Below are 22,174 nucleotides of genomic sequence, written 5' to 3'. Positions count from 1 at the left end.
CCCCATATTCTGACTCCTCGGGATCTGCACGAACTCCACTGTATTGAACTCCTAAGTTAGATGTTTCGTCAGCTTGAGGTATTTCTGCATCTTTTCTTCCTTTGCTTCGTACTCTTCCCTAATCTGCCTGATCACTAGCTTTGAATCACTTTGGATCAACAAGTTTTTAGCACCAAGTGCCTTTCCAAGCCTCAGTCCCGTCAGTATCCCCTCGTATTCAGCTTCGTTGTTGGTAGCCGGAAATTTTAGTCGAACCCCATATTTCAGTACTTCTCCGTTAGGGGTGGTTATGACGACCCCTACTCCCCCCTTCGTCTGGGCTGACGAACCATCAATTTGTATTGTCCATCTATCTACCTCGTCGGTAATCTTGTCTTCGTCTGGAAGAGTGAACTTTGCGATGAAGTCTGCCAGAGCTTACGCCTTGATCGCCGTTCTGGGATGGTACTCGATGTCAAACTGACTAAGTTCAATTGCCCACTGGACCATTCTCCCTGCTGCTTCGGGCTTGTTCATTGATTTCTTGATTGGTTGGTCTGTCATTACGAGAATGGGGTTTGCCTAGAAGTATTGCCTTAGCTTGCGCGAGACTACTATTAACGCAAACGCGATCTTTTCGATCCTTAGGTACCTGGACTCAGCTCCTTGGAAGCCTTGGCTGACGTAGTAAACTGGGAGCTACTTCGTGCCCTCTTCTCTAATCAGGGCTGCACTTATTGTCGAGGCTGACACTGTCAGGTATAAATATAGGTTTTTCCCTTCTTTGGACCGACTTAAGAGGGGTGAACTGCTCAGGTAACGCTTTAGTTCCTGGAACACAGCTTCACATTCGTCGATCCAGGCAAAAGCCTGCTTCAAGGTCTTGAAAAAGGGCAGACATTTGTCTGTAGCCCTGGAGACGAACCTGTTCAAAGCTGCTATCCTTCCTGTGAGTTTTTGAACTTCCTTGACGGTCCTGGGTGACGTCATGTCGATGATGGCTCGCACTTTCTCTGGGTTTGCTTCTATTCCTCTTTAGGACACCATGAATCCCGGGAATTTTCCCGAAACTACCCCAAAGACGCACTTACTTGGACTCAACCTCATCTGATGTGTTTTGAGGGTTGCAAATGTCTCCTTCAGGTCGTCTAGATGTGCGAGCTCTTCTTTACTCTTGATGAGCATATCGTCCACGTACACTTCCATGTTCCTGTCAATCTGTTGGCTGAACATTTTGTTCACCAACCTCTGATACGTAGTCCCGGCATTCTTCAATCCAAAAGGCATTACCTTGTAACAGTAGAGTCTTTGACTTGTGATGAAGGTGGTCTTCTCCTGGTCTTCCTCAGCCATCTTGATCTGGTTGTACCCTGAGAAGGTGTCCATGAACGTCAGTAACTTGTGCCCGGCTGTGGAGTCCACGAGTTGGTCTATTCTTGGTAGAGGGAAGCTGTCCTTTGGGTATGCCTTGTTCAGGTCGGTAAAGTCTACACACATCCTCCATTTCCAATTTGCTTTCTTTACCAAGATGAAGTTTGCGAGCCATTCAGGATAGTATACCTCCCGGATGAACCCTACCATCAGGAGTTTGGTAACTTCCTCTACAACTGCCTGATCTCATTCTGGGGCGAAGGTTCTTCGTCGCTGCTGGACAGGTTTCCGTTCTGGGTCCACATTTAACTTATGCTGGATGACTTCTGGAGTTATGCTCGGCATGTCCTCGTGGCTCCATGCGAAGACATCTAGATTCTCTTTAAGGAACCTTATGAGTCTCGTTTCATCTCGGGGCTTAACGTCGTTCCTATCTTGGTCGTCTTGTTCACTTCTCCTTCTACCAACTCCACCGTTTCCAGGGCCTCTATCCTGTCTTCTTCCTTTTCTTCAATCATCCATGTGTGGTTCTCCTTCGCAGCCAGGACGGCTTGATAGCATTCTTTTTCCAGGACTTGATCTCCTTTCACTTCACCGACGCCATTATCTGTTGGAAATTTTACCTTCAAACAGTAGGTTGACGTCGCCGCTTTCCACTTGTTGAGCGTAGGTCTCCCAATGATAACATTGTAGGATGAGGGACAATCTACCACCAGGAAGTCTACTTGACGGGTCAACTGTACTGGGTAAGCCCCTGCCGTCACCGTCAATGTCACTATGCCCTTGGGGTAGACCCTGTCTCCGCTGAAGATGACGAGTGGAGAGTCAAAAGGGCGCAGTCTTTTCGAATCTAGTCTCAGCTACTGGAAGGCTGGGAGGTAGATGATGTCCGCGGAGCTGCCATTATCAACGAGGATCCTCTTGGTATTGAACCCTTCTATATTCAGCATGATGACCAAGGGATCGTTGTGGGGCTGCTTCACTCCCATGGCGTCTCCTTCACTGAAGGACATGTCCTGGTATGTTCGTCGGTGCTTGGACGGAGGTATGGCATGGACGCTGTTCACCTGTCTCTGGTATGCATTTTTGAGTGATTTAAACGATCCTCCTAAAAACGGCCCTCCTTTAATCGCGTTTATCTCCCCAATCACCTTGTGTAGAGGCTGGGACGAACGGTCGTCATCCCGGGAGAAGGATTCATGCTGGATTTTATTGTCGTCCCTGAACTTGCTATATTCTCCTTTCTTCACATATTTCTGTAACTTCCCTTTCCATATTAACTCCTCTATTTGCTCCTTTAGGTCTATGCAATCTTCCGTGTTGTAGTCGTGATCTTTGTGGAACCAGCAGTACTTGTTCTTGTCACGGATATTGGGGGATGAGTGCAATGGTCTGGGCCATTTGAGATAATGCTCATCCTTGATCTGCGTGAAAATTTTGTCAATAGGCATAACCAAGGGAGTAAATCTTATCGTCCGAGGACTTTTATCATCTTTCCTCATGTTCCCGTCATTGTTCCGACGATCTGGTCGATCTCTCTTCTGCCCCTTACGGTCGTCTTCCCTCTTGGCCTTGTCGCCTGGCTTCTCGGCAACCTTTATGGCAGCTAAAGCATCTTCAGCATTCATGTACTTCTGTGCCTTCAGGAGCATTTCCGCCATCGTCTTTGGTGGGTTCTTTGCGAGGGAGGCCACAAGATCTCTGGACCTCAGCCCCACCTTGAAGGTCGTCAGCTGCACCTTGTCATCGGCTTTATCCACCTCTAGAGTCTCTCGAGTGAATCGTTTGACATACGACCTCAGAGTTTTCTTCTCTCCCTGTCTTATGGTGAGTAAGTAGTCTACCGGCCTCTTTGGACGTTGCCCCCCTATGAAATGGCGCAAGAAGGCACTACTTAATTGATCGAAGTTGTCTATCGACGAGGTTGGCAACTTCGTGAACCATTCTCTTGCAGCTCCTTTAAGAGTGGTGGGGAAAGAACAACACAGTATCTCGTCAGGTGGTTGTTGAAGACCTAGAGTCGTCTTAAAGGTATTAAGATGATCCTGAAGGTCTTTGAGTCCGTCAAGTGACTCAAGTTGAGGTAAGCGAAACTTTGATGGTACAGGGCATTCAAGTACCGGAGTAGTCTGCCTTTGAGGGGTACCTCTCCTGTGGCTATCCTCTTCTCCCTCCAGGTTACCCTTGGACCGGTTTTCTTCCTGTTGAACCTGCTGGAGTCGTAGCTTCATTTCCTGGTTTTTTTTGGTGAGTTCTTCAATGGTGGTTGCAATGGCCTAAACTTGTTGGGCCAAGGCTGTTGAATCTGGGTTGGATTCCATCTGAATGTAGAGGGTTGATGGAAACTACGTTTTCAAATATGAATCTGAAAATGTCGTTCCCACAGATGGCGCCAAACTGATGAAGCGTGAACTCGTCAGTCGAAATGGGCAGATAGAACTCCCCGTCAGCACCAATGTATCCTTTAAAAGGGTCACCGGTGTGCTGCCTGTCACAACGCCTCCGATGCTAAAGTTAGAACAGAAAAGCAATTTGCCAAACTAGAAAAGTAATAGGTGTTTTCTCAAAATATCAGTATATGTACCTTGTGCTGCCAATGCAAGGGCTTTATATATGTGATTTTGGTTGCTAGCCGTTGGAGTGTTAATGCTTCTCTTAGTAACGCCTCTAGCCTAATTATGGGGCTTTTATTAGGCTCCCAACGGCCTGTTTTGCTGGTTTCGTAACTGCCCAGGCTACTGGCTGGCATCATTGAATGACTTTCCTTCCCTCGTCAGTGATGGCTGATTTCCTCGTCGCTAGGGATTACCTCGTCATTAGTGTTGACTTCGTCGAGGTAATGTGTTCTCGTCATTCCCATCAATAAGTTACAAGTTTCCTATCAAAATAAACTGGCCAAAATAAAAGTTCAAGGGGTGTAATGGCCACTTGCTTAAAGTTCAAGGGGTATTTGAGCATTTTTCCCAAATAATCAGTTTAACAATCCTATTTAAAATAAAATATTAAATGCAATCAAAACAGCAAGAACACTCCATTCTTGAATCACAGCTATTCATCTTAGGAAGTTAGTTTTCTACAATAGTAACCTCACTAAATTAGTCATAAAATCCAAACAAATGGAAGAGAATTTCAAACATGAACACCAAGTGTATGTTTGCTAAATTGTTTTTTTATACTAGTCAAAAACAGTATTATATTTCCTAGGATAGAAAACTTGTTTGGCAAAGAAAATGAAAACACTACATATAAGCGTGTTTTCAATTTCTTGTTTGTAGAGGCTAATAAAAACACAGAGAAAACCGTTTTAAAAACTATAATTTAATGAACCTGTTCTCTGTTTCAAACTTACTAATAATCACTCATCATATTTATAGTTTGTAAAATAATTTGTGCCTTTAGTCAGGGACGGAGGCATGCTTTGACGTGGGGGGCAACGGCCCCCCGCCCCCCAAATTTAAAAAAAAAAATATATATATATATATATATATATATATATACTCAATACAAATTTTAGTAATTTTGTTCTATAAAGTTATATTTTGCCCCCTTTTAATAATACCGTTAGTTATTTTAAGAGTAATGTTATTACCATGAATTTTTCTACAATATTTTTACAAACTGATGAGGTAACAAATTCATATTGGTTTGCATTTGGCCCACCACTTACACCACTTTTTTACTTACCAATAATCACTAACTGCATTAGCAATTTATAAAAAAGTTTGTAGCTCTAGCATTCCTCCTTGTAAAGACCATAAAAGAATCATCCTGCCACACCCTGGGTCTTTTGCTCTTCTAACGTAAAAGGTAGCCGACCTTTCGTTAAGGCCCAGGAATCTTCTGGAATCTAAAATCTAAAACAAAATATACAAGTCCAATAAATTAGCACAACAACAAAAATTACTAATAGTAAATCTAAAGCAAATTATGCCCAATCAATTAATTTTACCCAACACAAACAACTCAACCCTTTAAAAAAAATTTAAATAGATTATTTTGTTCTTACCCAATAGCATCATCAAAGTCACACACACCAAAAACAAATTCCTCAAGTGTCTAAGTAGCAGTAGAACCAGCGCTCTAACTCCTCTAACTCCAAATCCGAGCTCCATCCTACCTTTAGCATTTTTCTATTTAATTATATTTTTCTGTTGTAACCCATTAATTAAAGAAAAAAAAAGTAAACCTCATACGCATGCCGAGTAGGGGTGTCCAAAGGTCGGTCCAGGTCGAGTTTGTGCCCAATCCGCGACCAACCTGATAGAATTGAGTGGAGGAAGTTCAAACCCACCATCGACCAACGAGAGAGTCAGATCAGCATCGGAAAGTGATCGGTTCCGGTCGGGTTGTCCACGTTGGAAAAATTCGTCAAAATGGTTTTTTTTAGGCAAAAATTCTCTAAATCCGATAGAGATCTCATTGAATCTGGTGAGATCTCGCTAGATTTGTTGAGATTTCCACCAAATCTAGCTAAGATCTCCCCAAACCTGACATAAATCTCGTTGGATCTAAAGTAATTTGACCAAAAACTCGCCGAAAAAAGCTTGAATTGCCGGATTTTTGAAGTCTCCAGTCAGGTCGGTTAAGGCGGGTTTTAGAGGAGATAACCCGCCAACCGACCCACTAGACTCAGTTTCTAGGATTTATAACCTGCCGCCGACCATCGAGGCTCACAAGTCGGTCGTGGGTGGGTCTGTTCCGGCCGAGTCTGGTCCGGTTGGATCGGTCCAAGTCTTGGTGGACGCCCCTAATGCTGAGTACACTTTCTTTTTCTTTTTTTTGATGGGACATATCCGGTACACTTTCGAGCCTATTTATTTTGGGTTAAGAACCTTGGTTGTCTTATACAATACTAGTGTTCCTACATTTCATGTCTATATTTTATATATATATACATACACACATTCAAGTGTGGACTGTGGATGGAGGGACTTGTCATGAAAATATCTCTGAGCTCCCTCTATATATGTGGAGCTCAGAGATTGTGGAGTTGTCAAATCAAACTAATTAATTAACAGAACAGAAGTAATTAAGCAAAAGAAAAGAAAGAGTGATATGGCAAAGTGGAAAGTCCTTGTTGTACGGGGTACTGGGTAAATCGGGAAGAGGATTGCGAGGGCAAGCCTAGCACAAGAGGATCATATAACCACCTATGTTCTTCAACGCCGAGAGATGGGTTTTGACATTGATAAGGTCCAATTGCTATCTTCTTTTAAGAAGCAAGGTGCCCGCCTTATTGAAGCCTCATTTTCTGATCACAACAGCCTCGTAGATGCTACGAAACAAGTTGATGTTGTCATTTGCACCATGTCTAGGGGTCATTCTGGCTCTCACGAAATTTTGTTGTAGCTCAAGCTTAATGAGGCCATCAAAGAAGCTGGAAACATTAAGGTTTTATATCTTCTTTTTATTTCTTTTTTCTTTTTTCTTTTTACTAAATATATAAAATATAATTTCAATCAATGAAGTCCATTTCATTCCATGTTTAACTAACTATGTTTACGATAATTAACTATGTACTTAGGGTCCATTTGGATATAACTTATTTTGCTAAAAACTGAAAACACTGTAGCAAAATAATTTTTAAATGTGTGAATAGTGTCGTGGGACCAAATTTTTTATTTTTATTTTTATTTTAATAAAGTGGTTGTGAGTCGTGTGAACGGTACATGAACAGTGCTCAACAGTGCATGAACAGTGCTAGTTGTCCCCTATAGCTGAAACGCGTGAAAAAAAAAAAAAAAAAAAAAAAAAAAAAAAAAAAAGGCCTGAAACCACTTAAATGCCAAAAACGCAGACGCGTGTAGAAATAATTTCTACCCAAACGCACACTTAGGGTCCGTTCGGATACAGCTGAAAACTGAAAACTGAAACTGAAAACTGAAAAACACTGTAGCGAAATAATTTTTAAATGTGTGAATAGTATCGTGGGACCCATTTTTAATGAAAAAGTTGCTGAAAAGTGAAATTTGTGGGTCCGTGAACAGTACACGATGTGCTGTGATTGGTCCAAAAAATTTGAAAAGTCAAAGTTTGCGGCTACTATTGAACAGTGCATGAACAGTAGCCGCAACACCCAAAACGCGTGAAAAAAAAAAAAAAAAAAAAAAAAACAACTGAAAAACGCAAACGCAGGATTGGGCAGAAAACGCCCAATCCAAACGCACTCTTAGTATCACATTTGAAAATAAGAAACTATATTATTGTAGTTTAATTACCAATTGATTGCGTTGATCTCATACATTCATGATAATTTGATAAAAATACTTTGCAAACAAATTTAAATGTTCATGTTCCACAATAGAGAACATTTTATCTGTCTTTTAGATCCGTCTTATTCCGTTGCCAATAAAAACAAAAGAAATGCATAAAAGAAAAGAAATAATAAAAAGGGCCTTGTTAACTGTTGCTCTTATGACATTGGTTAATAGATTATTTTAACGAACTTTTAATACTATTTTTAGGGGTGTCCACGGGTCGGGTTGGTCAGGTTTGTGCCCAACTCACAACTGACCCGCTTATATTGGGTGGACGGTTGAACAACCCACTGCCGACCGCAGACAACCTTAGGTCAAGTCGGATCGGTCTCCAGTGGACAACAGTCGGGTTAGTCGAGATTGAAATTGAGTTACAACCACCAAATTTCATTGGATCCTCGCCGGATCTGTGTTACTACAACAAAATTGAAGCAAAAACCACCACATCAAGCCCAGATTTAAGTGAAAACTTCATCTCATCATTGGATCTAAGCAAAAATCGAAGCAAAAACAACCACGTCAAGCCCAAATTTGAGTAAAAACTTCATCTCATCAACGGATCTAAGCAAAAAAAGCTAGATCTTCGCTGGATCTAACCAAAAACTACCAAACCTTCATTGGAATATTGCTGGATTTGAATGAATCTAGGTAAATCTGGCCTTCTTTCATGGGTTTCGTCGGTCGGATAGGGTTCATCGGTTTTGGAGAAGAAAACTCGCCATCTGACCCGTCTAAGTCCCTTTTTGGTGGCGGAGACTTACTGCCAATTGTCACTGGCATCGGGTCGGCTGGTCTTTGAGTCGGCCCAGGTAATTTGGACAGGTGGGTCGGTTTTTGGGTTCCGGTGGACACCCTAACTACTTTCATGGAAATTATAAAAAATTGTAATAAAAAAATCAGTTTTTTTTTTCTTTTCCCATAAAAAGGTTTTTAAAATGTTTTTTTAAATCAATACACTAGGTCATTTGTTAACTTTTCCCATAATAAAAAGTTCCACACTTGATACTACAATTATATTTTCTTTAGAATTAGTCCAAACACAATAAATTTCACAATATGTTAATGTGACAGGTTGTGATTGATATACATATAAACAAAGTATGGCTCTACTAAAACAAGGGCAGAACTATATATACACACACACTTACTAAAATTTTGAAAGGTTTGACTGACAAAACCAAGAATTGGCCCCCTAAAAAATATTAAATGACCTTTTTATTGTAAAATTTATTCTTATATTTGCTAAAATTTTGGATTGTTCGTGATTTTAAATAATTCATTGGTTCCATTGTAAATTGTCTATTTACATTGGTTGAAAATTTCATAACTTATATATGTTGAAAGTAAAAGTTTTAAAATTTTCACTATGAAGTCGTATATTAGATACAAGTTGATATTTTGTATCTAATACATTCAAGAATTATGACTAACTCTGGCATTAGATATGTCTTTGCGCACATGATTTGTCTTGACTAATTTATCTATACTATATAACTCGGTTCCCATATAAAATGATAAGAATCACCTTATTCTTATCCAAATAAGAAGAAACAGGGGATTTGAAAGAAGAATGGAACAGAGAGAGATTAGAGAGAAAAGATAGGGATTAAGAAGAAGGAAAGACACAGGAATTTGCATTAGTTTTCTCATTAATACCCACATTCAGAACCTACATTCCTTTATACCCGACCCTAACAGAATTGGGATACATTGGCATTTCCTATAACTGCTACTAACTAACTAACCAACTAACTAACCACCCCATCCCTCAATAGCTGTAACTAACAGAATAATACCAATTACAACTATCCCTTAACTAACTACACAATGACTTAAACCCATATACACGGTAGCAGCAACCTTTGATCCAAGCGCAGCAGCCCTTGGCCACATCAGCATGACAGCATTCCACGCACCAGTCTTCAACACCCCACGCACCAACAACACCCAATACACCAGAGCACTCCTATCATAAAAATACCTAGTTCTGCCCCTGGAACCAAACCTTTTCCCATTCGATAAAAGTCATGTCAGTGAGTTAGTGGAAGATATTGCACTAATTACAATACGAAACTTCAACAAATTGCAATAAAAGTAGTGAAATTTATTATGTGTGTATAGTAGTGGTGTTTTCTTTATCTTTTATTATATATCATATTATCCAAACAATTAGAAGTCTATTTAAATTTATGAGGTTTCATGAGTTCAAAATAAATAAGGTCTGGTATTCTAGAAAATGATCCTCATATTTTATTAGAGGATCTCCAAAGTTCGTTGTAAATCCTTTGAGAAAATATAGAAATTTAATTCTACTTTTTATTGGAACTTTTATTTTTTAGATAAATAAATAGTGGGGGAGGAAAAGAGAAATTACAACTATTTGGACATGAAATCCCACAAAATATGTTATTACTATTGGACTACAACTTAAACCCTTATGTTATAATTTTAAGGTAATTTCCCACTAAAATGATGCCCACATGCTCTATAAATTCTTTTTACTTATGCTGAATAGCTGATGTCGCGCAATGCATTTTGACAAAGGGAACACAAATTATCTTAAAGTCCACATATATTTAGGAAATTGTCATTGTCAATTATATCAATTACATGTTATTAGAAAGAGGAAACACAAATTTTCAACATTAAAATAATTTAAAAATTGAATCTATTACTTGAGTGATTAGACAAATAAATAATTATTTTCTTCTAAAATAAGAGTAAAGTTAGTTTTATATTTATATTTTATATTTACTATGTGTTATTAAATTTTCTATTATCTTTTTTCATTAAAAAAATTACTTTATCTTTTTCATTAAAAAATTTCTTTTATGTTTTGCTAGACTTTGTTTCAATTATTTCCAATGCAACTAAAATTGAATAATAATATTATATTCCAATTTTTTTTTTTACATAAATATTAGAAAAATAAAAACAGAAATGAATTTTATTTAAATAATTAGTGCACCATGTATAAGTTTTTATCTTTTTCTATTATCTTTCTGTTGACTTCTTTTAATTATGTCGCATAAGTTTTTGAAAGCTCATATATATTCTTTCACATCATTATTATAATATTTATTTATTTTTTTTTTCAAAGCTAAAAATAATGCTAAGCTATGTTATTTTAAACTATTTAGAACTCTTATAACCCTTTATAAAATTTAAAAAAAAAAAAAAATTTATTTAGAACTTGTCATTTTTTGGATAAATCAACCCAACACTAAATAAATTTGGATTAATTTAAGTTAAATCTTCTCTAAACATATTCTATTTGAATTAAGCAAGTTATTTTCTATAAATTGTTTAATTTACCTTTTATTTATTAATTAAACATGTATTCTATATAATTTTTTTTGTCAACTTTCTCATGCACTGCACGATTTAACTACTAGTGTTACATAAAATAAAAGCATTTGTCTTTTTTCGTTTACTTCTTCTAATGTCTAATATTACCACATAAGCTTTGAAACGCCGTTTTTTTCCATTATTCTAATATACATTTTCTTTTAATGAAGTTTAAATTCAATTAGGATTCATTATAAAATCCCTATATTACACCTTCCAATAAAAATATGCCATATTATATTTTCTTGGCATCAAATTCCATATTTAATGATATTTCCTGTGGATTGTACGTATGAGTCCACATTTTTCCATTTCAGATATTATGATTTATGATGATATTTACATCATAACCATCATAACAGTATATTATACATTTAAGCAAAAACAATTTATGCATTGCATGAGTTGGTAACTAGCAGAAAAATATGATAACAATCCAACAAATAAGACAAAATTAATTTTACATGAAAAACGTTTAATTTCATTGATAAAGCAACTTGCAAGATGGAATATTGAACTTTCGGAACTTGGCCATTGGTCCCCACCGTCGTAATCCTAAGCTGAAAACTAGATTCCAAGCTGAAAACTAAGTACGAGTATATATCATAGTTTAGGAATTTGAAAATTCAAAGCCAGCTAATTTACTTTCAAAGTTCAATATTTGACTCCACAACCTCGGGCTTACAAAGTGTTGGGACACAAAGGCTTCCTAGTTCCTACCGTTAAGCCACTTCCTCGAGTGGCAAGAAGGGCTAAATATGTTATAATTAAGGCACTTGAGATCACCTGCATCGATGGTTGGACACTACATGAATGTTCAAGCAGGAAGACTGATTGTACTACTATTCACGACTCCATTATTTTCAAAAAAGAGCAAGAGAACTCATTTACCAACACTAGTTTATATGAATATCCGCAATTGACGTGCAAATGTTCACATTTCAAAAGATTAAAAGTCCACCTTTAAAACATGAAAGTGTATGTGAAAAAAAAATGGTTGGAGTTGGGTTAATTTTGGATCCATTGGTGTTTAGTTTTATGGTGTGAGTGGGTCTTCTCCCTTTTATCTCCAAAAATGGTGTGAGTGGGTCTATGGTGGTATTAGGGCTGTCCATGGATCGAGTGGGATTGGGTTTGGAGTTGACCCGTACTTGACCCGATTGAGTCGGGTGACTGAGAATTAGACCCGTACTTGACCAAACATAAGGGTCAAACTCGATGTTTTGGGTCAAATTTATAACCAAACAGATCAAATCAATAACTATAGATCTTTGAGTTTTAAGTGATTTGATCAAATGATAAACTCATATTTTAAAATAGATAAAACGAAAGATGAGAAAGGAAGAAAATATACGAAGACTCAACTCATTTTGACCGCGGTGGGTGGAAAGAAAGTGAGATAGTGATGTTGGTGGTGATGACTGATAACAGAGGTAGCTGGAAAGGAGTGTGGAGACTGAAGAGCTTGAAAAGTGAAAAATAAAAACTAAAGAGAGGGAGAGAAAGAGATTTGGATTTTTTATTTTGAGTTTGAGTATAAGTTTCTGATTTTGCGTGTAAAGTCTCATACTTTCAGACTAGTCTCCATAGATTCCGTAAATCAAAGATGACTTGAATCACTCTCCCTTGTAGGAGCCTTTTTCTCTCTCGTCATGGTGCGAGACTTTCCTCCCTTAGGTGTCAGAGCTTAAGGGTCCTTTTCTTTGTCTCATTGTTGCTGTCATTTTTTTCCTTTCTCTCCCTGGTTTTTTCTTTTTAGCCTTATCATGGAACAGTCAATAGTTGATAGTCTAAAAAATCTACAGCTTACTAAAGAAGAAGAGGAGGATATTTTTATTTCTTCAAACAGTTCACCGGACTGGTTGGAGGAGTGTGCTCTGAGTTTGTTTGGAAAATTATTGGCAGATCGTAATCAAAATCTGAGAGCTCTTAAGAATACTCTGAGATCAACTTGGAAGATGGGCTCGGATCTTAGAATAGTAGATGTTGGGAACAATGTGTTGCAGTTTAAGTTCAGCTCAATGTTCCAGCTAGAATGGGTGGAGCGAAATGGTCCGTGGAACTTTGAGAATAACCTCCTGCTCCTGAGTCGATGGAGGAGGGGCTTAACCTCAGCCAACTTGGTCTTCACTCATGCCCCTTTTTGGATTCAAGTTTGGGGCTTACCTTCTGAATACATGACTGAGGAAGCCGGGCGCGACATTGGCAGCAAGTTAGGAAGAGTTATGGAGGTGGATAAACGGTCATGGCAAGCTGACCAAGCAAAGTTTATGCGTGTAAGGATCGAATTACCGATTGAGAAGCCTCTGAGGAGAGGTGGATATGTCTCTAATATGGATGGGGATAGATGTTGGGTGTCCTTCAAATATGAGCGACTTCCAACCTTTTGCTTCAGATGTGGAAAAATAGGACATGATGAGAAGCACTGTGGAGTGGTGACTGAGGAGCAATCAATGGAAAAACAGTATGGTGATTGGTTGAGGGCTGGAAGCATATCAAAAGGTTCAAATGAGGAGGTTAGAGATTCGGGGAAGAGCAGATATGATTCAAAAACTGATAGTTTCAGGGGCTCGGGCAAGGGTGGCCATGAATCAAAGAATGGAGATGAAATGGGGAAGACGGTTCAGGTCACGGCAGGGGAGAGGGAGGCCTCTGTCCGAACTGAAGATGAGATGAGGAACAGCTGGGATGGAAGGGTCAGTCTCGAAGGTCGGGATAGATTTGAAAAGCCGGAAAAGCAGGAACTTGTTGCTCGGGCAGAGAGGGTTGCAGTAAGTCATCAGAAGGGATGTGACAATGTGAGCACTCCAAGGCAAACAAGGAACCATCTGGTTGGGGACTTGTCCGAAACTAAAGGGAAAGAGATGGCCTCTTGGGTGGGCCTGACCGGGGAGCCCAAATTGAAGGAAAGAGGGGCTATTGATCCACCTAAGCCCAAAATGAGCATAATAGAGCAAGAGGAAGACAGCTCACTTAAGCCCAAGAGAACTGAAAAAAACATCACTGAAGAAGAAGGGAAGGCCGGCCCAAACAAAGGAAAAAATAGAACGGGGAAGGGGAATTTAAAGAAGGTGGCCAGGGAGGTAGGAAAGGCCCAAGGAGTTGGTTTAAAGTCCCTGGAGATAGCAGTTGGCACCAAGAGGCGTGAGGATACAAATACACTTGCAGAAAAGGAAGGGCGACCCCAGAAGAGAAGCTGTGATGAGGAAGGTAAGAACAATGCTATTTCATGCGAAAATTTCTTTGAGGAATCGGCGGTGGCTGCTAGGCAGCACCGCCGGGAGCAATGATTACCTTGGGGTGGAACTGCCGGGGGCTTGGGAACCTCCGGACAGTTCGTGTATTGGGCGAATTAGTCCAACGTTGGAATCCCAAGATTATTTTTCTTTCGGAAACAAAAGTTAAAAAGAAAGCTATGGAAAAGATTATGGAAAAAATAAATTTTGTTAATGGATTGATTGTGCCTAGGAAGGGTAGGGGAGGAGGTTTAGCTATGTTGTGGAAAAGAGAAATTGATTTAGAAATTATTAGTTATTCTAGAAACCACATTGATGCGATTATTTCAGAACAGGACACGGAATTTAAATGGCGAATGACTGGTTTCTACGGAAATTCGGAAACTCATAGAAGGCAGGAATCCTGGGATGAACTTGCTGCTCTGAACCAGAAATTTCAGCTTCCCTGGCTGTGCTATGGGGATTTTAATGAGATTCTGTCCAGGGAAGAGAAGATGGGAGGGGCTCCTCGGCCTCAAAGGCAAATGGATGGGTTTCGGGAGGTGGTTAACTCTTGCGGTTTTAAAGACTTGGGGTTTTACGGTCCGGATTTTACATGGTGCAACATGCAAGAAGGGAATAATCGCATTTATTTGAGGCTTGATAGAGCTTTGGCTACTAATGATTGGATTAGCTACTTCAGCGGCACTAGAGTCCTCCATTTGGTTGATTCGACATCTGACCACTGTGCGCTGTTGATTGCCGATTCCATAGCTATGCAGCCTTCCAGAAAGCGCAGATTCCATTTCGAGGAAATGTGGACGAAAAAAAAGGAGTGTAAGGATATTATTAAGAGCTCATGGGAGGGGTGCCTGCATAGGGGCACTCCGGATAGCATCTCTTCAAGTCTTCAAAGCTGTGCAGCTGAGTTGGAAAAGTGGAATAAGGCGGTGTTTGGTTATGTTCCGAAGCAAATTCAGAGCAAAAGGAAAGCTCTTAATGAGCTAACTTTGCAAGATAGAGACGGAGTTTTGGGGAAGGAGATAAATAGCTTAAGGAAGGAGATTAATGACCTTCTAGACTGTGAGGAAACCCTTTGGCACCAAAGATCAAGAGTTTTCTGGTATGGCCAAGGGGATCGAAATACAAAGTTCTTCCATTCAAAGGCCTCACAAAGGAGAAAGAAAAACACTATTAGTGGCATTTGGGACGATAATGGGCTGTGGTGTGATACAAATGAGAGCATTGCAGCGACTGCTATAGCCTATTTTGAGGCTTTGTTTACTTCTTCTAATCCTTGCCGGATTCTGGAGGTCACTAACACAATTCCCACCAAAGTAACGGAGGCGATGAACCAGGGGCTGATTGCAGAATTTACAAGGGAAGAAGTCATAACCGCGTTGAAGCAAATGCATCCTACAAAAGCTCCGGGCCCAGATGGTATGTCAGCAATTTTCTTTCAAAAATATTGGGATGTAGTAGGGAATGACATTACTTGTATGGTGCTGAATGTGCTTAACTCTGATACGTCAATTGCTGATATAAATCGAACAAACATCACTTTAATTCCAAAAATTAATTGCCCTTTGAAAATGTCTGATTTTAGGCCAATAAGTTTATGCAATGTAATCTATAAACTTGTGTCTAAAGTTATTGCTAATCGCCTAAAAAACATCCTCCCTCAAATTATATCGGAAAACCAAAGTGCTTTTCTATCTGAGAGGCTCATCACTGATAATGTTTTAGTTGCCTATGAGTTAATGCACTACCTAGAACATAAAAAGGAGGGGAGGAAAAATTTTATGGCGGTTAAACTTGACATGAGTAAGGCCTACGATCGTGTTGAGTGGAAGTTTATTGAAGGTGTTATGGAAAAAATAGGATTCCATGAAAAATGGATCCAATTAATTATGAAATGCATCACTACTGTTTCCTATTCTGTTATTATTAATGGTGCGGTCCATGGTAGTATTTTCCCTACAAGGGGTCTCCGTCAAGGAGATCCCCTATCTCCTTATCTTTTTTTATTATGTGCAGATGGTTTTTCTTCTCTGATCAATGAGGCAGTAAGAAATCAAGGGCTGAGCGGAATATCCATTTGCAGAGGTTGTCCTTTGGTGTCTCATCTCTTCTTTGCGGACGATAGCCTCTTATTCTGTAAAGCCTCTGAGCAAGAATGTCGCAAATTGATTGAGATCCTTGGGCTTTACGAAGCTGCTTCCGGTCAAAAAGTTAATGCGGAGAAATCCTCTGTTATTTTCAGCCATAATACCCCTCCGGAAAGTAGGCGTATGGTGATGGACATCCTTGGCCCGATGCAAGACACAAGGCATGGGAAATGCTTGGGGCTTCCATCTATCATTGGAAGGTCCAAGACCGAAGTTTTTGCAGAAGTAAAGGAAAAGGTGGGACGAAAGTTGGCGGGGTGGAAAGAAAAGTTGCTGTCCATTGGAGGGAAGGAGATTTTGATAAAGGCCGTGGCGCAAGCGGTCCCTACTTATACCATGAGCTGTTTCCTAATCCCGAAAGGGCTGTGTGAAGAGATTGAGGGGATGACAAGGAATTTCTGGTGGGGGTAAAGAAAAGAAGAGAAGAAAATTGCTTGGGTGAGTTGGGAGAAGATGTGTAAAGCAAAATCAATTGGTGGTATGGGATTCCGTAACTTTCAAGCTTTCAATCTAGCAATGCTCGCGAAGCAAGGGTGGAGACTTTTGTCAAATCCGAATTCCCTTTGTGCAAAAATTCTTAAAGCTAGATACTATCCGAGTGGTGACATCTTGAACTCAAAACTGGGCTGCAGCCCTTCATACACATGGAGAAGCATTTTCAAAGGCCTTGAAGTGGTTCGGAAGGGCTCTCGTTGGAGAGTTGGTAACGGAAGGCTCATCCACATTTGGGAGGATAAGTGGCTCCCCACCCCCACAACTTATAAGGTAATTTCTCCTCCTCGGATTTTTGATGATTTTCCTATGGTTTCGGCCTTAATTGATGAAGATACAAAAAGATGGAAAGTGGACACTTTGAAATCTTTATTTCTTCCTTTTGAAGTTGAAACTATCCTCAATATTCCATTAAGTTATAATCTTCCTGAGGACAAAATTATTTGGGTGGGAAATAGCAAGGGAGTTTTTTCAGTAAAAAGTGCGTACTATGTGGCTCTTGCTATGATTAATTCATCTGATTGTGGCGAGTGCTCTTATAGGGATCCTAGATCTTCCCTCTGGAAAAGGATATGGCAGCTGAAAATCCCCCCAAAAATAAGAATTTTTTCATGGAAAGCTTGTGTTAATGCATTGCCAACTATGTCTAACTTGAGGAAGAGAGGGGTTAGTACAGATGGCCTTTGTCCGGTTTGTGGTTTGGAGGAGGAAACCATCCTGCATGCTCTGTGCGGATGTATGGCAGCGAAGGAGGTTTGGAGATTGTGGAAAGATTGCAAAATTGATTTTGGGGCGGAACCTTTAGATTTCTCGGATTTTGCTTTGGAAGTGTTAGGAGCCGGCAATCTTAAGGACTTGGAGATTTTATTTGTGGTGGCGTGGGCTATTTGGCATAACAGAAATCTAAGGGTATTTGAGTCGGTCTGCCAGGGGGCTGATCATATATGGAATTCTGCAGTTAGTTTGATTTCTGACTTCAAGGAAGCTGATAAATTCTGCTCCTTGGGCCTTTCGGCTGGTGAGGTGAGTTGGAGGAAGCCTCCAAACGGAGTGTTCAAAATTAACACAGACGGAGCAACGAGTGGAGATGGCGTGCTGTCTAGTATTGGCGTCATTATAAGGGATTGCAAAGGCCAGGCAGCTGCTGCACTCTGCCGTGTTCTCCCTGGCTGCTTCACTGTGGATGAAACTGAAGCCTTGGCGGTTGAGGCAGGAATCTTACTTGCTAGAGAATTGAACCTTCAACAGATCATCATTGAATCAGACTCTCTTGCTGCTGTGCAGCGCATTTCATCCAAGGACTATAGTGGGGGATTCGGTCACATTGTAAATGGTATTGTGAACCTCCTCGATGTTTTTGATGGTTGGCAGATTCGGCACGTGAAGAGGGAGTTTAATAGGGTGGCTCATGAGCTTGCTAAGTTTGCTCGTTGTAATAATGTTAGTCATTTGTGGAGAGGAGTTTCTCCGCCTATAGTTAGAACTCTGATGCACTTGGACTGCATGTAGCTGGCTTTGCTGTTTGTAGCTGTGCTGTCTGTAGCTGTGCTGTGTTTGCCTTGATTTGTTGTATCTGGCTGGTCTTCTAATGAATATGTTTTTCTTTCTTATCAAAAAAAAAGACTAGTCTCCATAGAGTGAAAGACAAGACAACTGTGTGCAACTTCCTAGAAACTAATGACAAATGAAAAAGTCTCAGCTGACCTTTTTGATATTGTGAGAACCTAGCACTCTACAGAGGATGGTATAGTTGTAGTTGCTGAAGACTACTACAAAAATCTTTTTACCTCAGCCAATTTGAATAGAGAGAATATGGACAGAGTTCTAAACTCAATTGAAAAGCTTGTCACTCTAGCCAGGAACCACCATCTACTACAAGTTTTATATAGTAGATGAAATAAGACAGGCTTTATTCCAGATGCACCCATCGAAATCTCTAAGGCCTAATGGTATGTCCCCTTTTTTTCTTTCAAAAGTCTTGGCACATTGTTGGTCCTAATGTAGTTGAAGCAATACTCTCATTTCTAAATTCTGGGCAGTTTCTCCATAAAATGAATTTCACTCACATTGTCTTGATTCCAAAGGTGAATGAGCTGAAGCATATTACTGATTTTCGCCCAATTAGCTTGGGTAATGTGGTGTTTAGAATTTTTTCTAAAGTTCTTGCTAATCGGCTGAAAGTCATTTTACCCAATGTAATATCTAATACCTAGAGTGCTTTTGTTCCTAGTCGTTTGATCACTGACAATACAACTACGGCTTTTGAGTTGTTACACAGGATGCGTAATAAAAGAAAGGGGAAAGTGGGACAGATGGTGGTGAAGCTGGATATCAGTAAGGCATATGATCAAGTTGAATGGGGATTCCTACGCACAATGATGGTCAAGCTAGGGTCGGAGGAAAGGTGGTTATTTTGTCTTTGGAAACAGTTCAAACCGCCTCATACTCAACTCTTATCAATGGGGAACCCTGTGATTTTATTTCCCATACTCATGGAATTAAGTAGGGTGATCCTCTTTTCCCTTATTTATTTCTCATTTGCACTTAAGGATTATATTCTCTTCTACGAAAGGCTGAGGAGAATAGGCAGTTTCAAGGTATTCTATCTTGCTCCAACGGGGTCCGGATATCCCACATTTTATTTGCTGATGTCAGCCTATTGTTTAGTCAAGCTACAGCAGCACAATGTCAAAATTTGATGTCTATTTTGGGTACTTATGAGGCGGCTTCGGGTTAGGCTATTAACATGCAAAAAATATCCTTGTTTTTTAGTAAGAATACCAGCCCACATAGCCGTACAAGGTATATTGGGTGCAAGAGTTATGACAGACTGTAAGAAGTACCTAGGCTTACCTATGGCCGTGGGTAAATCAATGGCTAATACTTTTAAGGATCTCCAAGTAAAAATTTCAAAGAGGGTGATAGGGTGGAAGGAGAAGTTCATATCAAAAACAAGCCAGGAAATTTTGATAAAAACAGTGGCACAAGTGATCCTTACTTATTCTATGAGTCTCTTCAAGTTACCAAAGACAATGTGTGATACTATCAATTCTTCTCTGGCAAAAGATTGGTGAGGGCAAATAAAGGATGAGAAGAAGATCCACTAGATTAATTGGAAGAAATTGTGTTATTCTAAGAGTAAAGGAGGAATGGGATTTGGGGACATTAATGCCTTTAATCTAGCCAATGGAGATTGATTCATAATACTTATTCCTTATTTTATAGAGTTTACGAGGCTCGATATTTCCTACGGTGTTCTTTTATGGAGGCAGAGTTTGGAAATAATCCTTTATTTGTGTGGCGGAGCTAATTGTCTGCAAGGGGGGTTATTAGGGTGGCTACAAAATGGAAAGTTGAGGATGGGAGATCAATAGATGTCGCTGATCCAAGATGGTTGCCTCACCCCCCAGTTTTTCTCAATAATCCTCCACCACAGATTATAGATTAGGATACTCTGCAATGGGACTGTGAACAGATTTTCAACTTGTTTGCTCATAGGAATTGAATGGAGATATTGTCATTACCTTTGTCTTCCCTAAACTCTCAGTACAAGCTAATTTGGACAGAGTCCAGATCTCTGACATTTTCAATGAAGTCTGCGTATTAGGTAGCCATTCGCCTTCAGCAATCAGATTGTGGAAAGCACTCGACTGCTGGTGATGAGCGTCCTTTGTGGCAAAAGCTCTGGTCTTTAAATGTCCCTCCAAAGGTCTGTACATTTTTCTAGAGAGCTTGTTCTAATATTCTGCCCACTAGAGCCAATCTACATAGAAGAAAAGTGAACATTTATCCTAGGTGTGAAATTTGTTGTCAACACACTAAGACTACAGGCCACTTGCTGTGGGAGTGTCCTTTGGCAAGCAATGTGTGGGCGTTGTCTAAGGGCCGCATCCAAAAATGCCAATATCATGCCCAAAATTTCTTCCTTTTGTTTAAAATACTGGTTGGGAAGCTGGAGAAAAAGGACGACCTTGAAACATGGGCAATGATCTCATGGGCAATTTGGAATGCTTTTATTTTGAGCGAACTCAAGCTCATTAAAAAAAAATCCATGATAGTGCTATGGGCTTTCTCGAAGAGTACCAGAGGCATATGGCTACTCAACGTCATTAAAAGGGTTGTGTGGCCATCCTGTTCTATAAGTGGCCCTCCGATTTATTATTTTTTTCATACTGCAATGTTTTGCATGTTCTATAATTGTGCTTTTTGAAAAAGTGGTGATTTTAAAAAGTGCGGTATGAAATTGGATTTTTTTAGAAAGTAGAGTGTTTGGTAAAAATTATCAAAAAGTGCTTTTGAAAAAAGCCAAGTGTTTGGCTAATACTTATAAAAGTGACAGTCTGATGCAAGTTATGGACACAATATTTTCACAAAAATTTCACAATAAAGTCTATATGACAAGTTGTTAATGGTAGGGAAAAAGAATAATGTCACTAATAGGTCTAGATGAGAACCAATAACAACTTACTATGTAAACTTTATTATGAAATTTTTGTAAAAATATTTTGTCAATAGCACTATTTTTTTTCTAAAGAAAAATAATACTAATTTAAAAAGTTGAGAGATATAATAAAATGTCACAATATTTTCTAAATACTCTTTGTTTTTAGTTGTGGTCAATCCTAGTCTAATATTTTATTTTATTTTATTTTATTTTGACATATGAAAGATTTGATACTTCAACTGTTGTGAAAATTTGTTGAGTTTTAACACAATTATAATTTTTATTTGGTAAATTTCCTTACATCATATACACGTGTCCCACTCATACCTTTATTTTATTTTATTTTCCTTCACTTTTTTTCTCATCCACCCATTTCTTCCCCCATTCCCATCAAATTTCTTTTCCTCCACTCACCATCTTGTCTCTTCTTCAGGTCTTCTTCCTCACCCATAATACAGTTCTTCTTCTTCACCCAAAAGACAAGAAGAAAGAAATATATTACACACAAAAAAAATGAGAGAAGAAGAAGCCACAACTACAAAAGAAGAATCACGCAGTAGAAGAAGATGTCTGTAGCAGTAGTGGGTTTATGTTGGAATTGAAGTTGAATTACACAGTAGAAAAAGAAGCCTGCAACAATTCTTCTTCTACATGATGGTTTTTTTCTTTTCTTTTTTTAGAGATCTTGGTAAAATTGGGATTTCAAAATAAAAATAAGGATAGTTTAGGGATAATGCTGAAAATGACCAATGGTAACATTTCAAACTTATTTGCGTTTTCGACAAAGCAGCTCCAAGGTCTGTTTTCAAAACGCGATAATCTTTTGTATTTGGAAAAGCTGCTTTTTGATAATGCATGATGGCAATAATTTACCAAACACGCATTTTAGATTTTGGGGTT

This window comes from Quercus lobata, chromosome 12 (genome assembly GCF_001633185.2).
Source record: "Quercus lobata isolate SW786 chromosome 12, ValleyOak3.0 Primary Assembly, whole genome shotgun sequence".
NCBI classification, from domain to species: Eukaryota; Viridiplantae; Streptophyta; class Magnoliopsida; order Fagales; family Fagaceae; genus Quercus; species Quercus lobata.
The sequence above is the reverse complement of the archived record's forward strand: the minus strand, read 5'-3'. Positions refer to the sequence as shown.